Raw genomic sequence first — 16,182 nt, 5'->3', positions numbered from 1 at the left:
CCAAAGCCAAAATTCTACTTAAACTATTCTTTGCTCTACACGCTAATGTAGCTTACATAAAGCATATCGATGAAAACGATAAGAAGAATATCTAATTCCAGAAGCAATTAAGGAGTTATGCCTGAAAAAGGACCACCTTGATAGGGTGAAACATGAAAGCACTAATCTTTCTAGCTCCTAGAAAAAAAGGTCTTGAACCTATCCCTGGGAGATCAAAACTCCCTGTGCTCCCTCTACACCACTTTCTAGTACAATAACCTAAATTAAGCTTTTGGGCCCATAATCAATCAATCAATCAATCAATCAATTTTTTTTTATATAGCGCCAAATCACAACAAACAGTTGCCCCAAGGCGCTTTATATTGTAAGGCAAGGCCATACAATAATTATGTAAAACCCCAACGGTCAAAACGACCCCCTGTGAGCAAGCACTTGGCTACAGTGGGAAGGAAAAACTCCCTTTTAACAGGAAGAAACCTCCAGCAGAACCAGGCTCAGGGAGGGGCAGTCTTCTGCTGGGACTGGTTGGGGCTGAGGGAGAGAACCAGGAAAAAGACATGCTGTGGAGGGGAGCAGAGATCGATCACTAATGATTAAATGCAGAGTGGTGCATACAGAGCAAAAAGAAAAAGAAACAGTGCATCATGGGAACCCCCCAGCAGTCTACGTCTATAGCAGCATAACTAAGGGATGGTTCAGGGTCACCTGATCCAGCCCTAACTATAAGCTTTAGCAAAAAGGAAAGTTTTAAGCCTAATCTTAAAAGTAGAGAGGGTGTCTGTCTCCCTGATCTGAATTGGGAGCTGGTTCCACAGGAGAGGAGCCTGAAAGCTGAAGGCTCTGCCTCCCATTCTACTCTTACAAACCCTAGGAACTACAAGTAAGCCTGCAGTCTGAGAGCGAAGCGCTCTATTGGGGTAATATGGTACTACGAGGTCCCTAAGATAAGATGGGACCTGATTATTCAAAACCTTATAAGTAAGAAGAAGAATTTTAAATTCTATTCTAGAATTAACAGGAAGCCAATGAAGAGAGGCCAATATGGGTGAGATATGCTCTCTCCTTCTAGTCCCCGTCAGTACTCTAGCTGCAGCATTTTGAATTAACTGAAGGCTTTTTAGGGAACTTTTAGGACAACCTGATAATAATGAATTACAATAGTCCAGCCTAGAGGAAATAAATGCATGAATTAGTTTTTCAGCATCACTCTGAGACAAGACCTTTCTGATTTTAGAGATATTGCGTAAATGCAAAAAAGCAGTCCTACATATTTGTTTAATATGCACTTTGAATGACATATCCTGATCAAAAATGACTCCAAGATTTCTCACAGTATTACTAGAGGTCAGGGTAATGCCATCCAGAGTAAGGATCTGGTTAGACACCATGTTTCTAAGATTTGTGGGGCCAAGTACAATAACTTCAGTTTTATCTGAGTTTAAAAGCAGGAAATTAGAGGTCATCCATGTCTTTATGTCTGTAAGACAATCCTGCAGTTTAGCTAATTGGTGTGTGTCCTCTGGCTTCATGGATAGATAAAGCTGGGTATCATCTGCGTAACAATGAAAATTTAAGCAATACCGTCTAATAATACTGCCTAAGGGAAGCATGTATAAAGTGAATAAAATTGGTCCTAGCACAGAACCTTGTGGAACTCCATAATTAACTTTAGTCTGTGAAGAAGATTCCCCATTTACATGAACAAATTGTAATCTATTAGACAAATATGATTCAAACCACCGCAGCGCAGTGCCTTTAATACCTATGGCATGCTCTAATCTCTGTAATAAAATTTTATGGTCAACAGTATCAAAAGCAGCACTGAGATCTAACAGAACAAGCACAGAGATGAGTCCACTGTCCGAGGCCATAAGAAGATCATTTGTAACCTTCACTAATGCTGTTTCTGTACTATGATGAATTCTAAAACCTGACTGAAACTCTTCAAATAGACCATTCCTCTGCAGATGATCAGTTAGCTGTTTTACAACTACCCTTTCAAGAATTTTTGAGAGAAAAGGAAGGTTGGAGATTGGCCTATAATTAGCTAAGATAGCTGGGTCAAGTGATGGCTTTTTAAGTAATGGTTTAATTACTGCCACCTTAAAAGCCTGTGGTACATAGCCAACTAACAAAGATAGATTGATCATATTTAAGATCGAAGCATTAAATAATGGTAGGGCTTCCTTGAGCAGCCTGGTAGGAATGGGGTCTAATAAACATGTTGATGGTTTGGATGAAGTAACTAATGAGAATAACTCAGACAGAACAATCGGAGAGAAAGAGTCTAACCAAATACCGGCATCACTGAAAGCAGCCAAAGATAACGATACGTCTTTGGGATGGTTATGAGTAATTTTTTCTCTAATAGTTAAAATTTTGTTAGCAAAGAAAGTCATGAAGTCATTACTAGTTAAAGTTAATGGAATACTCAGCTCAATAGAGCTCTGACTCTTTGTCAGCCTGGCTACAGTGCTGAAAAGAAACCTGGGGTTGTTCTTATTTTCTTCAATTAGTGATGAGTAGAAAGATGTCCTAGCTTTACGAAGGGCTTTTTTATAGAGCAACAGACTCTTTTTCCAGGCTAAGTGAAGATCTTCTAAATTAGTGAGACGCCATTTCCTCTCCAACTTACGGGTTATCTGCTTTAAGCTACGAGTTTGTGAGTTATACCACGGAGTCAGACACTTCTGATTTAAAGCTCTCTTTTTCAGAGGAGCTACAGCATCCAAAGTTGTCTTCAATGAGGATGTAAAACTATTGACGAGATACTCTATCTCCCTTACAGAGTTTAGGTAGCTACTCTGCACTGTGTTGGTATATGGCATTAGAGAACATAAAGAAGGAATCATATCCTTAAACCTAGTTACAGCGCTTTCTGAAAGACTTCTAGTGTAATGAAACTTATTCCCCACTGCTGGGTAGTCCATCAGAGTAAATGTAAATGTTATTAAGAAATGATCAGACAGAAGGGAGTTATCAGGGAATACTGTTAAGTCTTCTATTTCCATACCATAAGTCAGAACAAGATCTAAGATATGATTAAAGTGGTGGGTGGACTCATTTACTTTTTGAGCAAAGCCAATAGAGTCTAATAATAGATTAAATGCAGTGTTGAGGCTGTCATTCTCAGCATCTGTGTGGATGTTAAAATCGCCCACTATAATTATCTTATCTGAGCTAAGCACTAAGTCAGACAAAAGGTCTGAAAATTCACAGAGAAACTCACAGTAACGACCAGGTGGACGATAGATAATAACAAATAAAACTGGTTTTTGGGACTTCCAATTTGGATGGACAAGACTAAGAGACAAGCTTTCAAATGAATTAAAGCTCTGTCTGGGTTTTGGATTAATTAATAAGCTGGAATGGAAGATTGCTGCTAATCCTCCACCCCGGCCCGTGCTACGAGCATTCTGACAGTTAGTGTGACTCGGGGGTGTTGACTCATTTAAACTAACATATTCATCCTGCTGTAACCAGGTTTCTGTTAGGCAGAATAAATCAATATGTTGATCAATTATTATATCATTTACCAACAGGGACTTAGAAGAGAGAGACCTAATGTTTAATAGACCACATTTAACTGTTTTAGTCTGTGGTGCAGTTGAAGGTGCTATATTATTTTTTCTTTTTGAATTTTTATGCTTAAATAGATTTTTGCTGGTTATTGGTAGTCTGGGAGCAGGCACCGTCTCTACGGGGATGGGGTAATGAGGGGATGGCAGGGGGAGAGAAGCTGCAGAGAGGTGTGTAAGACTACAACTCTGCTTCCTGGTCCCAACCCTGGATAGTCACGGTTTGGAGGATTTAAGAAAATTGGCCAGATTTCTAGAAATGAGAGCTGCTCCATCCAAAGTGGGATGGCTGCCGTCTCTCCTAACAAGACCAGGTTTTCCCCAGAAGCTTTGCCAATTATCTATGAAGCACCATACCCCAAAAATGTTGGCCATTCCTTCTTTTACTAATGAGTCCTATAGTCCTATCCCTTTTCCTACTAAATTTAGGCCTAGGTACTACTATTACCTTTGCTAGCTCCCACTGATTACTTGCCTGAATGGGTTTAGAACTAAATACACTAGCCATTATCCCACTTATAGTTCAACAACACCATCCTCGCGCAACTGAAGCATCCATTAAATATTTCTTAGTCCAAGCACTTGCCTCTGCCCTATTACTATTTTCTAGCACATCAAACGCCTGACTAACAGGTCAATGATATATTAACGAAATAAATCACCCATTATTTAGTTCTATTATAGTTCTAGCTCTCTCCTTAAAAATAGGACTAGCACCCCTCCATGCTTGACTCCCAGAAGTCCTCCAAGGCTTAAGCCTAATTACAGGGTTAATCCTTTCTACATGACAAAAACGTGCCCCACTAATTCTTCTCCTTCAAATCCCACAAATTAATAACACCCTATTAATAACCCTGGCCTTTCTATCCATATTAGTGGGTGGCTGAGGCGGCCTCAACCAAACACAATTACGTAAAATCATAGCCTACTCCTCCATCGCCCATTTAGGCTGAATCATTATTATCATCAAAATTTCCCCAATAATTACACTCATAACTATAACTATTTACATTATAATAACATATTCCCTATTTATTATATTTTACCTAAATAAAACCTACAACATCAATAGCCTAGCCCTATCCTGAACTAAAGCTCCAATCATAATAACCTCAATAATTATTATTCTTCTAACCATAGGTGGACTACCCCCATTAACTGGTTTCCTACCAAAATGACTTATTCTCCAACAATTAGCCAATCATAACCTAATTTTCCTAGCCACCATAATTGCACTTTCCTCCCTACTTAGCCTCTTCTTCTACCTCCGACTATCATATAACCTAACACTAACCAGACCCCCCAATAATATATCCTTTTCTTTACCATGACGTCTAAACCAACCCAACCTAAACTCCTCTCTTCCTATCTCCATTTTACTATCCACAATATTACTTCCACTAACCCCCCTTTTAGAAATAATTTTTCTTTAAACCTAGGTTAATAAACACTAACTACTTAGGATTTGCAATCCTACATGTAAAACACCTCTAAGCTTCAAAACAGGGGTTAAGGATCATTTGACCAAGAGCCTTCAAAGCCCTAAGAGAAAGCCTTAACCTTTCAACCCCTAAACAACACCCATGTCAATTACACGTTGAATATTCTCAACTAATCACAAAGACATTGGCACCCTTTACTTAATTTTCGGTGCCTGAGCAGCAATAGTCGGCATAGCCCTCAGCCTACTTATCCGAACAGAACTAACCCAACCCGGCTCACTCCTCGGAAATGATCAAATCTACAACGTTATTGTTACTGCCCATGCCTTTATTATAATCTTCTTTATAGTAATGCCTATTATAATTGGGGGCTTCGGTAACTGACTAATTCCATTAATAATTGGAGCCCCAGATATAGCCTTCCCACGAATAAACAACATAAGCTTTTGACTCCTCCCACCATCATTTCTTCTACTACTAGCCTCCTCTATCGTTGAAAGTGGTGCTGGTACTGGCTGAACTGTTTATCCCCCTCTTGCCGGAAACCTAGCCCATGCAGGTGCTTCCGTAGACCTCGCCATCTTCTCACTTCACCTTGCAGGTGTATCCTCCATCTTAGGCGCAATTAACTTCATTACTACAATTATTAATATAAAACCCCAAATTACTACACAATATCAAACACCATTATTCATTTGATCAACACTAGTAACCGCCGTACTCCTGCTCCTATCATTACCTGTCCTAGCAGCTGGCATTACAATACTTCTCACAGACCGAAACCTTAATACAACATTCTTCGATCCAGCTGGAGGCGGCGATCCTATTCTATACCAACACCTCTTCTGATTTTTCGGCCATCCAGAAGTTTATATTCTTATTCTACCCGGATTTGGAATAATCTCCCACGTAGTAACATTTTATTCAGGCAAAACAGAACCCTTCGGATATATGGGCATAGTGTGAGCCATAGTAGCTATTGGCTTTCTCGGCTTCATCGTGTGAGCCCACCATATATTTACCGTAGGAATAGATGTCGACACTCGTGCCTACTTTACTTCCGCAACAATAGTAATTGCTATCCCAACAGGCGTTAAAGTCTTCAGCTGATTAGCTACCATCCACGGAGGTTCCATTTCATGAGACCCCCCCCTTCTATGAGCACTCGGCTTCATCTTCTTATTTACTGTCGGAGGTCTCACAGGCATTATTCTAGCAAACTCGTCACTAGATATTGTTCTCCACGATACATACTACGTAGTCGCCCACTTTCATTACGTACTTTCAATAGGCGCTGTATTTGCAATTATAGCTGGGTTTACCCACTGATTCCCCCTATTTACAGGCTACACCCTAAACAACTCACTCTCAAAAGTCCAATTTTACGTCATATTTATCAACGTTAATCTCACATTCTTTCCTCAACATTTCCTAGGTCTAGCTGGAATACCACGACGCTACTCAGACTACCCAGACGCCTACACTTCTTGAAACCTAGTCTCCTCAATAGGATCTACCATTTCACTAACCGCAACCATTCTACTCCTATTTATTATTTGAGAAGCCTTCTCCTCAAAACGCAAAGTCCTTACCGTCCAACTTATATCTACTAATGTAGAGTGATTAAACAACACTCCTCCCCATACCACACTTTCGAAGAAATTCCATTTGTCCTCTCTCCTAAAAGTAGGCCTGTTAACCTTATACCCAGGGTACTACTAACTCTGCCTTTATAGATTCCCCACCACAGTAAATATAGTTTAACAAAACACTAGATTGTGATTCTAGAAATAGGAGACCAAATCTCTTTATTCACCGCCTCCTTTCGCCTGTGCCCCAACACTCTTATTTTATATATGCACCACGACATAATCCTCGAGTCATCTCTAACACTACAAATAAAGTTAAAAATAACACCCATCCTCCAATTATTAATATTTTACCACACAACCCATACATTTCCCCTACCCCCACATCACCTAATAAACTACTTAATTCACAACTGATACCCAAAACCCAAACTTCATCCAACCATCATTGTCAAAAAACCCCTAAAATACTAATTACAAAAATTATATATAATACTCCCCCATACAGTGTCCCCCCTAATGATACTTCAGGGTACGGATCAGTAGCTAACGCTGTTGTATAAACAAACACAACCATTATCCCCCCTAAATAAATTAAAAATAGTATTAAAGATAAGAAAAACTCCCCAACCTCACTTAATAATACACAACCCATACCAGCAACAACTACTAAACCCAACGCCCCAAAATAAGGAGAAGGATTATAGGCCACTACCGCCACTCCCAAAACCACTATAATTACCACTAAAATCGTTAGATATACCATTATTCTAACTAGGACTTAACCTAGATCTATGACCTGAAAAATCACAGTTATAATTTAACTATTAGAACACAATGACACTAATCCGAAAGCGTAATCCACTCCTAAATGTTATTAATAAAACTATTTTAGATCTCCCCTCTCCATCCAACCTTTCCATTTGATGAAACACTGGATCTCTTCTAGGACTATGCCTAATTATACAAATAATTACTGGCCTCTTCATTGCAATACATTATATTCCAGACACAACTATAGCCTTCTCATCCCTTGCACATTTAACCCGCGATGTTAACTACGGCTGATTTCTTCGCAACCTCCACGCCAACGGAGCCTCTATCTTTTTCATTTGCATATATCTTCACATTGCCCGAGGCCTCTACTATGCTTCCTATCTTAATAAAGAAACCTGAAACATTGGAGTAATTATCTTCCTAATAACAATACTAACAGCCTTTATAGGCTACGTCCTTCCATGAGGCCAAATGTCTTTCTGAGCCGCAACCGTAATCACTAATTTACTTTCCGCTATTCCATATTTAGGACAATCCTTAGTCGAATGACTTTGAGGTGGCTTCTCTGTCGACGCCCCCACCCTAACACGCTTTTTTTCCCTACACTTTATCTTCCCATTTATCATCTTAGCTCTAGTCCTCAACCACCTACTTTTTCTCCATGAAAACGGCTCCTCCAACCCATTAGGCCTAAACCCAAATCGCGATAAAATTCCATTTCACCCATACTACTCCATCAAAGATATTCTAGGCTTCCTCTTAATTCTACTTCTCCTAACCTTCATCTGCCTATTCTACCCAAATCTATTTACAGACCCAGAAAACTTCACCCCAGCTAACCCCATAGTTACCCCCACCCATATTAAGCCTGAATGATACTTCCTATTCGCCTACGCAATTCTACGAGCATTCCCTAATAAACTAGGAGGTGTCTTAGCCTTAGTAATATCCGTCCTAATCCTATTTCTCGCCCCTATTTTACACACATCACAACACACCTCCATATCATTCCGCCCAATCTCCCAAATTCTCTTCTGAATTTTCATCGCCAATTTTATTATTCTTTCATGCGCCGGAGGCCTCCCAGTAGAGGAACCATATACTACTTTAGGTCGAGTTTCAACAATAATTTACTTTTCCATTTTCCTTATTTTTTTGCCTTTAGCTGGAATGCTAGACAATTATACTCAACAAAAATATAAACGCAACACTTTTGGTTTTGCTCCCATTTTGTATGAGATGAACTCAAAGATCTAAAACTTTTTCCACATACACAATATCACCATTTCCCTCAAATATTGTTCACAAACCAGTTGAAATCTGTGATAGTGAGCACTTCTCCTTTGCTGAGATAATCCATCCCACCTCACAGGTGTGCCATACCAAGATGCTGATTAGACACCATGATTAGTGCACAGGTGTGCCTTAGACTGCCCACAATAAAAGGCCACTCTGAAAGGTGCAGTTTTGTTTTATTGGGGGGGGATACCAGTCAGTATCTGGTGTGACCACCATTTGCCTCATGCAGTGCAACACATCTCCTTCGCATCATCCGTGAAGAGAACACCTCTCCAACGTGCCAAACGCCAGCGAATGTGAGCATTTGCCCGGTCAAGTCGGTTACGACGACAAACTGGAGTCAGGTCGAGACCACGATGAGGACGACAAGCATGCAGATGAGCTTCCCTGAGACGGTTTCTGACAGTTTGTGCAGAAATTCTTTGGTTATGCAAACCGATTGTTTCAGCAGCTGTCCGAGTGGCTGGTCTCAGACGATCTTGGAGGTGAACATGCTGGATGTGGAGGTCCTGGGCTGGTGTGGTTACACGTGGTCTGCGGTTGTGAGGCTGGTTGGATGTACTGCCAAATTCTCTGAAACGACTTTGGAGACGGCTTATGGTAGAGACATGAACATTCAATACACGAGCAACATCTCTGGTTGACATTCCTGCTGTCAGCATGCCAACTGCATGCTCCCTCAAATCTTGCGACATCTGTGGCATTGTGCTGTGTGATAAAACTGCACCTTTCAGAGTGGCCTTTTATTGTGGGCAGTCTAAGGCACACCTGTGCACTAATCGTCGGCAGTAATGACACTCGGTTACGCCAATCGGAGGTCACTAAAATTAACATTAAATCGGTGTGTAACTTTGCAAAAACAATGTCGGACTCTGTTGTTTTCTCTGGGCCCCTCCCCAATCAGACCAGGAGTGACATGTTTAGCCGCATGTTCTCCTCGAATTGCTGGCTGTCTGAGTGGTGTCCAAAAAATGAGGTGGGCTTCATTGATAATTGGCAAAGCTTCTGGGGAAAACCTGGTCTTGTTAGGAGAGACGGCATCCATCCCACTTTAGACGGAGCAGCTCTCATTTCTAGAAATCTGGCCAATTTTCTTGGATCCTCCAAACTGTGACTGTCCAGCGTTGGGACCAGGAGGCAGAGCTGTGGTCTTATACACCTCTCTGCAGCTTCTCTCCCCCTGCCATCCCCTCGTTGCCCCATCCCCGTAGAGACGGTGCCTGCTCCCAGACCACCAATAACCAGCAAAAATCTATTTAAGCATAAAAATTCAAAAAGAAAAAATAATATAGCACCTTCAATTGCACCACAGACTAAAACAGTTAAATGTGGTCTATTAAACATTAGGTCTCTCTCTTCTAAGTCCCTGTTGGTAAATGATATAATAATTGATCAACGTATTGATTTATTCTGCCTAACAGAAACCTGGTTACAGCAGGATGAATATGTTAGTTTAAATGAGTCAACACCCCCGAGTCACACTAACTGTCAGAATGCTCGCAGCACGGGCCGGGGCGGAGGATTAGCAGCAATCTTCCATTCCAGCTTATTAATTAATCAAAAACCTAGACAGAGCTTTAATTCATTTGAAAGCTTGACTCTTAGTCTTGTCCATCCAAATTGGAAGTCCCAAAAGCCAGTTTTATTTGTTATTATCTATCGTCCACCTGGTCGTTACTGCTGAGAATGACAGCCTCAACACTGCATTTAATCTATTATTAGACTCTATCGGCTTTGCTCAAAAAGTAAATGAGTCCACCCACCACTTTAATCATATCTTAGATCTTGTTCTGACTTATGGTATGGAAATAGAAGACTTAACAGTATTTCCTGAAAACTCCCTTCTGTCTGATCATTTTTTAATAACATTTACATTTACCCTGATGGACTACCCTGCAGTGGGGAATAAGTTTCATTACACTAGAAGTCTTTCAGAAAGCGCTGTAACTAGGTTTAAGGATATGATTCCTTCGTTATGTTCTCTAATGTCATATACCAACACAGAGCAGAGTAGCTACCTAAACTCTGTAAGGGAGTTAGAGTATCTCGTCAATAGTTTTACATCCTCTTTGAAGACAACTTTGGATGCTGTAGCTCCTCTGAAAAAGAGAGCTTTAAATCAGAAGTGTCTGACTCCGTGGTATAACTCACAAACTCGTAGCTTAAAGCAGATAACCCGTAAGTTGGAGAGGAAATGGCGTCTCACTAATTTAGAAGATCTTCACTTAGCCTGGAAAAAGAGTTTGTTGCTCTATAAAAAAGCCCTCCGTAAAGCTAGGACATCTTTCTACTCATCACTAATTGAAGAAAATAAGTATAACCTCAGGTTTCTTTTCAGCACTGTAGCTAGGCTGACAAAGAGTCAGAGCTCTATTGAGCTGAGTATTCCATTAACTTTAACTAGTAATGACTTCATGACTTTCTTTGCTAACAAAATTTTGACTATTAGAGAAAAAATTACTCATAACCATCCCAAAGATGTATCGTTATCTTTGGCTGCTTTCAGTGATGCAGGTATTTGGTTAGACTCTTTCTCTCCGGTTGTTCTGTCTGAGTTATTTTCATTGGTTGCTTCGTCCAAACCATCGGCATGTTTATTGGACCCCATTCCTGCCAGGCTGCTCAAGGAAGTCCTACCATTATTTAATGCTTCAATCTTAAATATGATCAATCTATCTTTGTTAGTTGGTTATGTACCACAGGCCTTTAAGGTGGCAGTAATTAAACCATTACTTAAAAAGCCATCACTTGACCCAGCTATCTTAGCTAATTATAGGCCAATTTCCAACCTTCCTTTTCTCTCAAAGATTCTTGAGAGGGTAGTTGTAAAACAGCTAACTGATCACCTGCAGAGGAATGGTCTATTTGAAGAGTTTCAGTCAGGTTTTAGAATTCATCATAGTACAGAAACAGCATTAGTGAAGGTTACAAATGATCTTCTTATGGCTTCGGACAGTGGACTTATCTCTGTGCTTGTTCTGTTGGACCTCAGTGCTGCTTTTGATACTGTTGACCATAAAATTTTATTACAGAGGTTAGAGCATGTCATAGGTATTAAAGGCACTGCGCTGCGGTGGTTTGAATCATATTTGTCTAATAGATTACAGTTTGTTCATGTAAATGGGGAATCTTCTTCACAGACTAAAGTTAATTATGGAGTTCCACAAGGTTCTGTGCTAGGACCAATTTTATTCACTTTATACATGCTTCCCTTAGGCAGTATTATTAGACGGTATTGCTTAAATTTTCATTGTTACGCAGATGATACCCAGCTTTATCTATCCATGAAGCCAGAGGATACACACCAATTAGCTAAACTGCAGGATTGTCTTACAGACATAAAGACATGGATGACCTCTAATTTCCTGCTTTTAAACTCAGATAAAACTGAAGTTATTGTACTTGGCCCCACAAATCTTAGAAGCATGGTGTCTAACCAGATCGTTACTCTGGATGGCATTTCCCTGATCTCTAGTAATACTGTGAGAAATCTTGGAGTCATTTTTGATCAGGATATGTCATTCAAAGCGCATATTAAACAAATATGTAGGACTGCCTTTTTGCATTTACGCAATATCTCTAAAATCAGAAAGGTCTTGTCTCAGAGTGATGCTGAAAAACTAATTCATGCATTTATTTCCTCTAGGCTGGACTATTGTAATTCATTATTATCAGGTTGTCCTAAAAGTTCCCTAAAAAGCCTTCAGTTGGTTCAGAATGCTGCAGCTAGAGTACTGACGGGGACTAGCAGGAGAGAGCATATCTCACCCGTGTTGGCCTCTCTTCATTGGCTTCCTGTTAATTCTAGAATAGAATTTAAAATTCTTCTTCTTACTTATAAGGTTTTGAATAATCAGGTCCCATCTTATCTTAGGGACCTCGTAGTACCATATTACCCCATTAGATCGCTTCGTTCTCAGACTGCGGGCTTACTTGTAGTTCCTAGGGTTTGTAAGAGTAGAATGGGAGGCAGAGCCTTCAGCTTTCAGGCTCCTCTCCTGTGGAACCAGCTCCCAATTCAGATCAGGGAGACAGATACCCTCTCTACTTTTAAGATTAGGCTTAAAACTTTCCTTTTCGCTAAGGCTTATAGTTAGGGCTGGATCGGGTGACCCTGGACCATCCCTTGGTTATGCTGCTTTAGACGTAGATTGTGGGGGGGTTCCCATGATGCACTGTTTCTTTCTCTTTTTGCTCTGTATGCATCACTCTGCATTTAATCATTAGTGATCGATCTCTGCCCCCCTTCACGGCATGTCCTTTTCCTGGTTTTTTCCCTCAGCCCCAACCAGTCTCAGCAGAAGACTGCCCCTCCCTGAGCCTGGTTCTGCTGGAGGTTTCTTCCTGTTAAAAGGGAGTTTTTCCTTCCCACTGTTGCCAAGTGCTTGCTCATAGGGGGTCGTTTTGACCGTTGGGGTTTTTCATAATTATTGTATGGCCTTGCCTTGCAATATGGAGCACCTTGGGGCAACTGTTTGTTGTGATTTGGCGCTATATAAGAAAAAAGTTGATTGATTGATTGATTGATTAATCATGGTGTCTAATCAGCATCTTGGTATGGCACACCTGTGAGGTGGGATGGATTTTCTCAGCAAAGGAGAAGTGCTCACTATCACAGATTTAGACTGGTTTGTGAACAATATTTGAGAGAAATGGTGATATTGTGTATGTGGAAAAAGATTTAGATCTTTGAGTTCATCTCATACAAAATGGGAGCAAAACCAAAAGTTTTGCGTTTATATTTTTGTTGAGTGTATTTGATCAAAAAATCCATAAACTCGTAAAAACTTAAACAACTACACACTCCAACCTAAACTCTAGAACATTATGCCTTATAATGATCTCGAGTTTCTCTCGCTTTTAAGCATGTTAATGTACTAATACATATTATGCATGTATTAGGACACTCATTTTTCTCGAACATTAATTGATATTACCCAAGAAACCCATCAAAAAAGTCATATACAACGAATTATTTCCTTGTTAATGACACACCCATTTCTTTCGACATAACTTTCAAGTTTATATCACAACCATATTTCTCAACACAAATAACAGTGAAATTACCCTACTTAATTATACCTTAATCAAGATTCTAAAAATAAATATTATTGCATTTCCAAAATCTATAAATAATTTTAATAGCATATCATCTTATACCTGTCTGAGAAATCTCAGGTACATTTCTCACAAGTATCCCCAACCCAGAATGCGTTTAACACACACTGCGCACTTTACCCACTTATTACCCATGATCCCATCAGCCGGGCGTTCTCTCTATGGTGCCTGGGGTGTAGAATCATCTCAGGAACATCTCACCGATCATCGCGTCACCCAGTGAATATGTGCTTCGATTGAAATGTGTTAATGGCGATTACCCATGATCCCATCAGCCGAGCGTTCTCTCTAAAGTGCCTGGGTTTTTTTTTTTTGGTAACCTTTCCCCCGCATTTCAGAGTGCAGAGCGTCAATGACAATCAAGCTGGTACATTTTTTCTTGCATTTGGAAATTCAGATCATTCACTCAAACTTTGAAACAAGGGATTGCATATACTGTACTAGTACATAATATTTTCTCTTTCATCAATCATTCCATTGTTTCCCCCCCGGAGTATTTTGCGTTTGTTCCCCCAAACCCCCTAACTAGTAAAATTAGGCTTATCCAAAAATCAATCAAAACAAAACCATTCAACAATTCAAATAAATATATTATAAACTTAGGCTTATAATTTGATCAAATACAATACATCAACTACCTAAATATATAAATTTACTAACCAAACAAAGTAGTAACTTCCTTAATTATATACCCTAAACATATAACACACAATTATTCCCCCCGTTCTATAGTTCTTTAAGTATTTCTTTGGCTTAATCTAAAATTAGGCTTAATTATATCCCCTTATATATACCTTAATTATTTTATTCTATATAACCTATACCTGAACCATCAAAAACAGTTGCACCACACCCTCCACACAAATGTGGTATTTTTAAACAATTCATCATTTTATTCATTTTTAATAAAATTTTTACACAATAACCTAAAATCTGGCTTAATTCTATAACCCTAATTTATCGAGTTTAACCATTTTTACCCAAAATCTTCTAGATTTTTTTTATGTACCTTGTTCATATCTTGTATTAGTACATAAATTCCCCCACCCCTTTAGCAGCCACAACAGTCCTTGAACCCTATTTCCACCGTAAACTACCTTAACCCTATATATTCTAAGAACTTCCATTAAAACCCTCCTAAACTTTAAACACCTATTTCCCTATTTCTAACAATAAACACATTAAATCCCACATGCCTTAACTAAAAATTTGGTCCTAGTTTTATTATCAACTTTTACTAAGATTATACATGCAAATCTCCATCCACCAGTGAGAATGCCCATAACCCTAAAAGACTAATGGAGCAGATATCAGGCACGCACCTGCAGCCCACAACATCTTGCTTAGCCACACCTCCAAAGGACACAGCAGTAACTAATATTAGGCAATAGGTGAAAACCTGACCTAGTTATAGTAAATATAGTTGGTCAAATTTGTGCCAGCCGCCGCGGTTACACGAATAACTAGAGTTGATAAACCCGGCACAAAGGGTGGTTAATTTACAAACAGATAAAGTCAAATATAACCACAGCTGTATAAACCTAAATCATAATAGAAGCCCAATTCAGAAAGAAACTTTATTTCTTTGATACCATGTAAACTACAGCACAAACTGGGATTAGACACCCCACTATGCTTAGTCCTAAACTTTGTTACCGCCAGGGCACTACGAGCTACCGCTTAAAAACCAAAAGACCTGACGGTGCTTTACTCCACCTAGAGGAGCCTGTTTCATAACCGATAATCCACGTTTTACCTTACCCTTTCTTGCATTCAGCTTATATACCGCCGTCTTCAGTCTATCTTAAAAAGATCAACACTAGGCATAGTTTAATCTCCTTCAGAACGTCAGGTCGAGGCGTAGCCTATGAAAGGGTGCAAAATGGGCTACATTCCCTCCCAGGGAACACGAAATAAGCACTGAAAAATGCTTAAGAAGGAGGATTTAGAAGTAAGTAAGCTTAGAATAGCCTACTGAAACCAGCCCTAAAGCATGTACATACCGCCCGTCTCCCTCACCATCCAACTACTAATCCTAACATAAGCCGCACTCAAAAGGATAAGGGGAGGTAAGTCGTAACAAGGTAAGTGTACTAGAAAGTGTACTTGAAAAACAAAGTATAGCTAAAACAAAGCATCTCCCTTACACTGAGAAGATGTCCTCTAACAGGACTACCTTGACACGCACCATTGCTAGTCGAAACACATACACATATAATTATATAAATAACCTAAAAACACTAACAAAATATTTACCTCTTTAGTATAGACGATAGAAAAAGTTAAACGAACTATAGAAAAAGTACCACAAGGGAATGCTGAAAAAGAATTGAAATAAATATGTCAGCACTAAAAAGTAGGCCTTAACCCCCGTACCTT

The 16,182-nt window shown here is 39.6% G+C and overlaps 1 protein-coding gene and 1 pseudogene across 1 annotated transcript in view; one reads left to right on the top strand and one right to left on the bottom strand.

The window, feature by feature from the left end:
• LOC117508899 (P2Y purinoceptor 2-like) overlaps positions 1 to 16,182 on the bottom strand; it is a 41,583-nt gene that overhangs the window by 3,699 nt on the left and 21,702 nt on the right. The window lies entirely within an intron of this gene.
• LOC117509658 lies at positions 3,944 to 5,083 on the top strand (annotated as a pseudogene).

This window comes from Thalassophryne amazonica, chromosome 4 (assembly GCF_902500255.1).
Source record: "Thalassophryne amazonica chromosome 4, fThaAma1.1, whole genome shotgun sequence".
Classification (NCBI taxonomy): Eukaryota; Metazoa; Chordata; class Actinopteri; order Batrachoidiformes; family Batrachoididae; genus Thalassophryne; species Thalassophryne amazonica.
The sequence above is the reverse complement of the archived record's forward strand: the minus strand, read 5'-3'. Positions and strand labels throughout refer to the sequence as shown.